Source organism: Eretmochelys imbricata, chromosome 8 (genome assembly GCF_965152235.1).
Source record: "Eretmochelys imbricata isolate rEreImb1 chromosome 8, rEreImb1.hap1, whole genome shotgun sequence".
In the NCBI taxonomy this organism is placed as follows: Eukaryota; Metazoa; Chordata; order Testudines; family Cheloniidae; genus Eretmochelys; species Eretmochelys imbricata.
The window spans coordinates 4205523-4213295 of record NC_135579.1 but is presented as its reverse complement, the minus strand read 5'-3'; positions in this window follow the sequence as shown (position 1 = coordinate 4213295).

Sequence of the window (7773 nt, the reverse complement as noted above, 5' to 3'; positions counted from 1 at the left end):
CCTCTCTTCTTCACTCCTCTGTTTTTTTCTCCCCTACGAAGAAAATTCAGACCTTAAACAGCAACCTCATGCGGTTGAATGAAGATTAATATTCTCTTATTCTTGGAAATGAGGGCTGCAGCTTTTCGCAGACAATTAGATAGATAGCTTTCTCTTACATTTATTAACACTGAACTCAAGTTTTAACGGGCTAGGCTTTAACAGTTACATAATTAATGCAAACTTGGGCGTCTCCAGCGAGGCTCCACATATAAAGCAGCTTTATTGCTGATCTCTTTAGACTATGACCTAAAGCCTGAGTTGATTTTCTGTTCAGACAATAGTGAATGCCCTGCCCCTAGAATAAAACTCTGTTCGAGTGCTGTTGTCAGTGCCCGTGTTTGTCAATGAAAGCTTTAGTACCCGCTAGCAGAGTGAATGAACGAGAAAATCAAGCTTTTATTTTTCACTATGGTGTAATTAAAAAGCATAGCTCTCTATAGCACGGCAAGTGACTGTCAGCTGAGTGTGACTTCCATGTTGAACTGAAATAAAGGAGAAAGTTTCATATTAAAATTTATTTCCTTAGCTGGCCATTTTCTTAGTTTCCGTAGCTGTTACTTCAGCTATTTGTATTTGAACAGGAATTTTCTTCCTCCCCGTTCAGTTTCTTCTGCAGTGAAGTCATAGTGCTGTGTTTCTGATGCAACCGTTGACATGGTAATGAATGATGTCAGAAGGTTAGTAAACGTCACTGAAGAAGGAGGAAGTGGAGAAGGAAGGCGGAAGTCCTGGTTAAACACAGATCTGGCAACAACAACAACAACAATCATGAAACACAAATGACAGGTAAATGGATTGTGTTTTCCTCTGCAGAAAATAGCTTTGCCTCTACACAGAATCCCCACACGTTAGCAAGAGCTTTACCATTGAAGCCAACAATGTCTTTCCTCTGAATCGGTGTATAAATAGTGAAGATTGAACAGAGGAATAGGACAATTTATAGTGGTTTGTTTATTTTTAGTGACAAATCTATTTTTCTTTACCTATTTATCAGTATTTTGTCCTTTTCTTAATTCTTTCAGTACTCTCTAGGGAGCATGGCTCTGTCACACTTTTGTCTGTTTTTTTTTCCCCCTCCACCTGACCTTGAGGTCCTATTGTTTCCGGTACCATCATCATCCATTTTTTATGGTTCTTGTAGGATTCAGGGCACAGTGTGCTGTGTTTTTAGAATTCCTTGTGTGATTTTTTGAAGCTTCATCTTCCATACTGTACTTTACATGTGAATTATGGTACTGATCCTTGGAAAAATTCATAAAAATGAGAGGGGAGAAATATGGTCCACAATTCTCCCTTCCCTGGGATACTAGTTTAATTCCCTGAAGTTGATGGAGGTTGCTCTTATGCTTCAGCAGGGAGGAGAGCAGGCTGTAGCCTGCAAGCTGATCTGTGTGATCTCACCCCTACACCCAGCTGGAGCCCTTTTGACTTCAAGATCTGATTACAAGGTTGCGACCAAAAGCTGCACTGATTGCAGACTTGATCATTGCCCCCAAAGGTGCCCATTTCACAGACACCCCCAAGGACAAATGTCTGTCCAGTCACACACCTGAAATGTGGCCAACACATGACCGTACACAACCTGACAGGGGATCCATTTGGGTTCATACGTAAAAATCCAAAACTGTAGTGCCCTGCCTTCAATTACAAATAGTCCCTTCCTGCAGCAGTTCTGACCAGTCATTAGAAAACACATTCCCAATGTGAGCCCACCTCCATCCTGCGGAGACTCACGGTGAAGGAAGTGATTCACACATTTAGGAATGTCCCCTAAAAATTCCCATCCTACCTATCCCCAAAAGAACCCCCACCACACAGCCATTTCAGCCCTCCCCAAACGCCTGCTCAAGACACCAAGAAGCCTGTCATTTATTTAAATGACAAAACAAGTACAATTTTTCACAGCCACTCTTCTGCTTCCTAATCAGGGCTCATCAGAACTGTGCTGGTTTTTCCACCCCACTAAATTCATCGAGTTCAGTTTAATTGTCATAGACACCCACACCCCCAAAAACACCCAAACTAAAACCAACCAAAATCCCTCGAAGTCAAATTAAGAGCGAATGCTGGTGTTTAGCTGCTCTGTAGAAGTGATTCATGCTTCTGCAATAGGGATAATAATGGTCTAACACCTTGATCATGTTACATTTTACATAATTTTACATAATTGTTCACAGGGGCTACAATTAGTGAGACTGTGAAGTACAAAAATACAGGAGGAAAAAAAATCCCCCAAACTGGTACATTTAGCGGATCTTTCTATAGTAATTGCCACTGGAAAAATAGACATTTTAACCTAGCGATACGTCACTGAGTTTAGATTTATGGGCTCCCGTTGCAGTGCCGGTAATCAAACCAAACCAAACCAAACCCTTCTTGAATCCACATGACAGTTCAGTGGGCCATTATTCTGATGTGTGTCGGGTGGTTGTCATAAAGGGGATGAATTTAATCGCAGTGTAGTGCACTTTGAAGTATACTGATTGCACCTCTATTGTAATGAAATTCAGGGCCATCTGTATGGGTGGGTGACCACCCGGGGACGAGGGTCAAGAGCAGTTCTTAATTTGTAATGAAAGAGGTGCTGGGGCTCAAGCAATTAGATGCCAGGGCACAAGGAGTTTTTTTTTACATTCATAACTGACGCTGCAAGGCCAGAGGTGCCGGGGCTATGAACTGCCGAGCCTAGAGGTGCCAGGGCTCAGCTCTGGCAAGTCCTGGCACAAATTAAGCACTGGTCAGGAGACAAGGGGCAGGGCAGGCCTGGGATGTGAGGCCACGGAAGGGAGCTGGGGCAATGGGCAGGAGGTGGGGGGAAGGCAGCAGAGCCCAAGGGCCATAGGGGAGGGGAGCCAGGGAAGGCAGTGGGGGCCAATGGGATGGGTGGAGAGCCCAGGGAGACAGCGGTGGTGATGGGGGAGAGGGTCCTGGGGACATGGGTGGAGGGCCTGGGGGAATGGGTGGGGAGCCCGTGGAGGCGGTGGGGGTTGCAGGGGGGGGGGTAGGAAATACAAGTGTGCCCAGGCTGCCATTTTCCCTAAGGCCACCCCTGATGACAATGGAAAGGTTGTGGTTGTCTGGATCACTGTGGTGGTTACAGCAGAGCTCCTGGGATCACTAGTAGATAGACACACACGTGCAAATTCACCCACCTCAACAGGACCCAGACCTGTTAGTGTTCCCGCTGTTTGCCCTCTTAGCATGATTTTGCTTCCAGGGTTGTGCTGAAATGTGCTTTTCTTGCCGCTCACAACACAGGGATTAGTTTGTTGCTTAGCAGTAGCTCAGCTCTAAGGTGTGGGTAGATGAAAGTGGTTCTAAAAGGCATGCCTTACTTTCCCTCTTCAGGTGTGGTATTTTATCTAGAAACTGTTCAGCTCCTATGCTTTTGGGGATTGTATGACTGATGATTTATATCATGCTTATTAATTAATGGTTTGGGTTATGTGAAAACCTCCCAATAAGAACTCTACCGAGACCATTAATAACTTCTACACTCAGCAAAGAGGGACAGGGCATGGCTCCCACTGTTTGACCTGGCAGCCCAAAGCAACCGTGAAGCTGCCCAGCTAAGGATTCCCTTTGCACAGGAAAATCCTCCATTAGGGTATCGCTGGCTCTACACCATCCTACTTGCAGTCCTGGTGGGGCCAGAAGAAGGGGTATGGCAGGAGTGCCACAGGACTCCAACAGTCCCTGGCTTCCAGATTGCCCCTTTGGGCTGTAGACAGATGGGCACGAATTAGAGCAGCCTTGACGCTGCTCTAAGTTATATCAGGGGTCAGATTGGCCCCCGGCCAGCCCTAGAATCAGGGATTACATAAAGTTAGCTTAAAACCACTTTTGGATCACCTCTTTCCCCCTCAGGTCCTGGTGCAGAGCAGATGTCAGCCACAGCTGAGGGATGAGCGCTGAGTTTCCCCTCCAGAGAAGCAGAAACCCTCCTCTGAAAGTGGGGGAGGGGGTATAGACCTTGTGTGGGCCCTTTGCACAGGAGCGAATTTCACCCCAAATGGGAAATGAAGTGCATTAATTAAAAATTGATTGTTCTTAAAACACTGACTCTTTGGCGAGAACATCATAAGCAGGGAGATAGAGGCATTCTTATCTAGGAGATGTTAGAAGTTGGGCCTCCAGCAGATCTATGTGCATCACTTTCTTGGTAAGCATTGCCATGCCTGGTCTTCAGAGCAACCTTCAGTGGGAAAAACCTTTGGTTCAGATCCACCTCCTCTTCTGGTCCAGTAAAGAAGAATCTTCCTCCTGTTTAATTCTTATAGTTGGGCCGGATAGAGCCAAGGAATGCTGTGCTCCACAGAGAGACAACATTTTAACATCCCAGGGAAACACCACCATCATCTCTGCACCAGTTCGTGGCTGAAATCAGGAGATGGGAAAAACCTTGGAATGCGCTTCAAGTGTCCAGAAGGAAAGATTTCACCATGCTAGATCTGGGCCTATCTAGTTTGATTTTCTCCACTGGCCTCTGCAATAATCAGAGAAGAAAAGAAGAGTAAGAGTTGCATAGTGTTTAAGCCCACAAGAGTTCATTATGATAGTTTAGTCTGCCATCCTGCATAATGCAGGCCAGGGAATTCCACCCAGTAAATCCTGCACTGAGCCCAGTAACTTGTGGTTGAATTAGAGCCTCTCTTTTAATTAAAGCCTCTATTATTCCTGACTTTTAAAAATCCTTTACTATTTTTAAAAACAAGAGCTGCCCTACCCTGTACGTTCAGGAATTCTGAAAATCCTCAAAGCAAAAGGGGTGGGGGCAGTTCTCCAATAATCTATTTTATCTTGAAGGTAACCAATTTCCTCTTCTTGTTTTCCCCTCTCTTGAAGTCAAACGTTTATGTCCCCCTCAGCAGAGCAGTTGCTGTTTTCAGGCACGGCTGTTCTGTCAACTAGATTGGAAATAGATTTTTTTTCTTTTTTTTTTTTGCTGATCTTATTTTAGCCTTGATCTCTGCAAATTGACCTGCAAGGGGTTAAATTGCCTTTATCTGATTTTTTTTTTTTCTTCATCCCTGTAACTGCTGAAATGGTCACTGCTGCCCCTGCAACAAGTTTCAGGGACCAGCCAATAAAGAAATAGGTTTGACTTGTGGACCTCTCTTATTGGTAGGTAGTAAGACATACAAGCTTCTTCTCTGTAGGTTCTGAAGGTTTTAAGGGCTCTACCATCCCTGCCTAACTTAAGCTGCTCTTTGCATGTCCCCTGTGTTGTAAAGTTCCATAAGTTTTCCTTCTCAGAGTAGTGTTCAAGAGAGGGATTCTTTCCGTCTGCATTTATTGTTGTTGCTGACGTCGGTGGACGATGAATTAGCCTTATTTGTATAGGGCTAGATCCTTCTCTGTGGGCAAGGAATATACAGCACAATTTGGGGGGGGGCATGAACAGTACAAGATTGGGGTGAAGCCACCTTTCTGCTCCGCACTCCTGGGCTGACTCTGCAATGGGATGATTCCCCTGGTGTAATATAGAGCAGCCCCAGGACTGCTGTAATTTACACTGGTGAACAACCATAAGTTGCTGGGGCACGATGAATCCTTGGCTACATACAGGAAAATGGGGTGATACAGGAGGTGCTATGCCACCGAAGGACCCTTCCTCTATGCTGGTGATTTCTTCTCATGATCAACTGTGCTGACAGAGCAATGAAAAGCAGCTACAGTGCAGGAGAGAATCTGTAAAATGCTTTATTTGATTTAATATATTTATCTGAATTGATAATCTGTTTATAACAGTGTTATCTCCCATCCTAGGCTCTGGGCTCCTGTCCCAAAGGTGAAAACATACAGAAGCATACAAACGGACTGCCCATCAGTATCCCCACCCCAGCCCTAAGCATCACAGATAATCCAAGTTGTTTTATTATGTGTCTTCAGTGTTGAATGTCAAGATATATACAAGATAGATTAGTATGAACTGCTTGATGCAGCTGTAAATTGCCCCTCTATTACCTAAATCCATACCTTGTAATAAAATGCTATGCCCTTTGGTTATACGTAAATTCTACCTAAGCAGAAAGACCACAAATACACTTGTTTTAAGGTAATATTCTTTATCATCCTTCTCAGTTGTTTCAAAATTGCTATGCATGGCACACGGTCATCAGTCATTCTGAAGTCACATACAGTAGTGCTGTATTCATTGTGCTGGCTCGAAACTCCATAGCCAAGGACATCACAGTCACAATGAAGCATAATCACTGTGCTGTTGCCAATTTCTGGACATTGTAATTTAGCAAAAATTTCTTGTGTTCAAAGTCCTCTAAAGTTGGAGTGTCTGGACAGAATTTCTCAGCATTCATTCTATCAGGTTCACTGCAAGTGGTCTAGCTTTAGAATTAAGATATCCACACATTCCTTAACTTGGTGTCATTATGCCTCTGAGTCATGTAGCACATGGGCAGCATAGTACCAGGTGTGACTCATATTAGATCCCTGTAATACCAAAGGATGGCAAGAGAGCTATGGACAGAACAAAAGCCTTAACCTTGAATGAGCTTGATCCTTCTGGATTACTATAAGTCACATCTTTTCCATTACTTTCAGGTCTATGATAAAAGGGCCCTACTAAGAAATTCTATTGCATGGAAGTTTTAGGCAAAAGCCTCATATCACATGAATATGTGAGATACTTTCCTTGCCATAAAATCAATGAGCAATGATCCAGTGGATAGGGAGTGGGGATCAGGAGACCTGCCTCTGCTGATAGCTTGCTCTATGACCTTGGGCAACTCATGCCCCTGCTCTGTGCCTCAGTTTCCCCCATGGATAATTATACTTGTCTCCTTTGTAAAGTATTTGGACATACACAGATGAAAAATGCAAATTTGCGGATGATACTAAACTGGGAGGAGTGGTAGATACGCTGGAGGGGAGGGATAGGATACAGAAGGACCTAGACAAATTGGAGGATTGGGCCAAAAGAAATCTGATGAGGTTCAATAAGGATAAGTGCAGGGTCCTGCACTTAGGATGGAAGAATCCAATGCACCGCTACAGACTAGGGACCGAATGGCTAGGCAGCAGTTCTGCGGAAAAGGACCTAGGGGTGACAGTGGACGAGAAGCTGGATATGAGTCAGCAGTGTGCCCTTGTTGCCAAGAAGGCCAATGGCATTTTGGGATGTATAAGTAGGGGCATAGCGAGCAGATCGAGGGACGTGATCGTTCCCCTCTATTCGACATTGGTGAGGCCTCATCTGGAGTACTGTGTCCAGTTTTGGGCCCCACACTACAAGAAGGATGTGGATAAATTGGAGAGAGTCCAGCGAAGGGCAACAAAAATGATTAGGGGTCTAGAACACATGACTTATGAGGAGAGGCTGAGGGAGCTGGGATTGTTTAGCCTGCAGAAGAGAAGAATGAGGGGGGATTTGATAGCTGCTTTCAACTACCTGAAAGGGGGTTCCAAAGAGGATGGCTCTAGACTGTTCTCAATGGTAGCAGATGACAGAACGAGGAGTAATGGTCTCAAGTTGCAGTGGGGGAGGTTTAGATTGGATATTAGGAAAAACTTTTTCACTAAGAGGGTGGTGAAACACTGGAATGCGTTACCTAGGGAGGTGGTAGAATCTCCTTCCTTAGAGGTTTTTAAGGTCAGGCTTGACAAAGCCCTGGCTGGGATGATTTAACTGGGAATTGGTCCTGCTTCGAGCAGGGGGTTGGACTAGATGACCTTCTGGGGTCCCTTCCAACCCTGATATTCTATGATTCTATC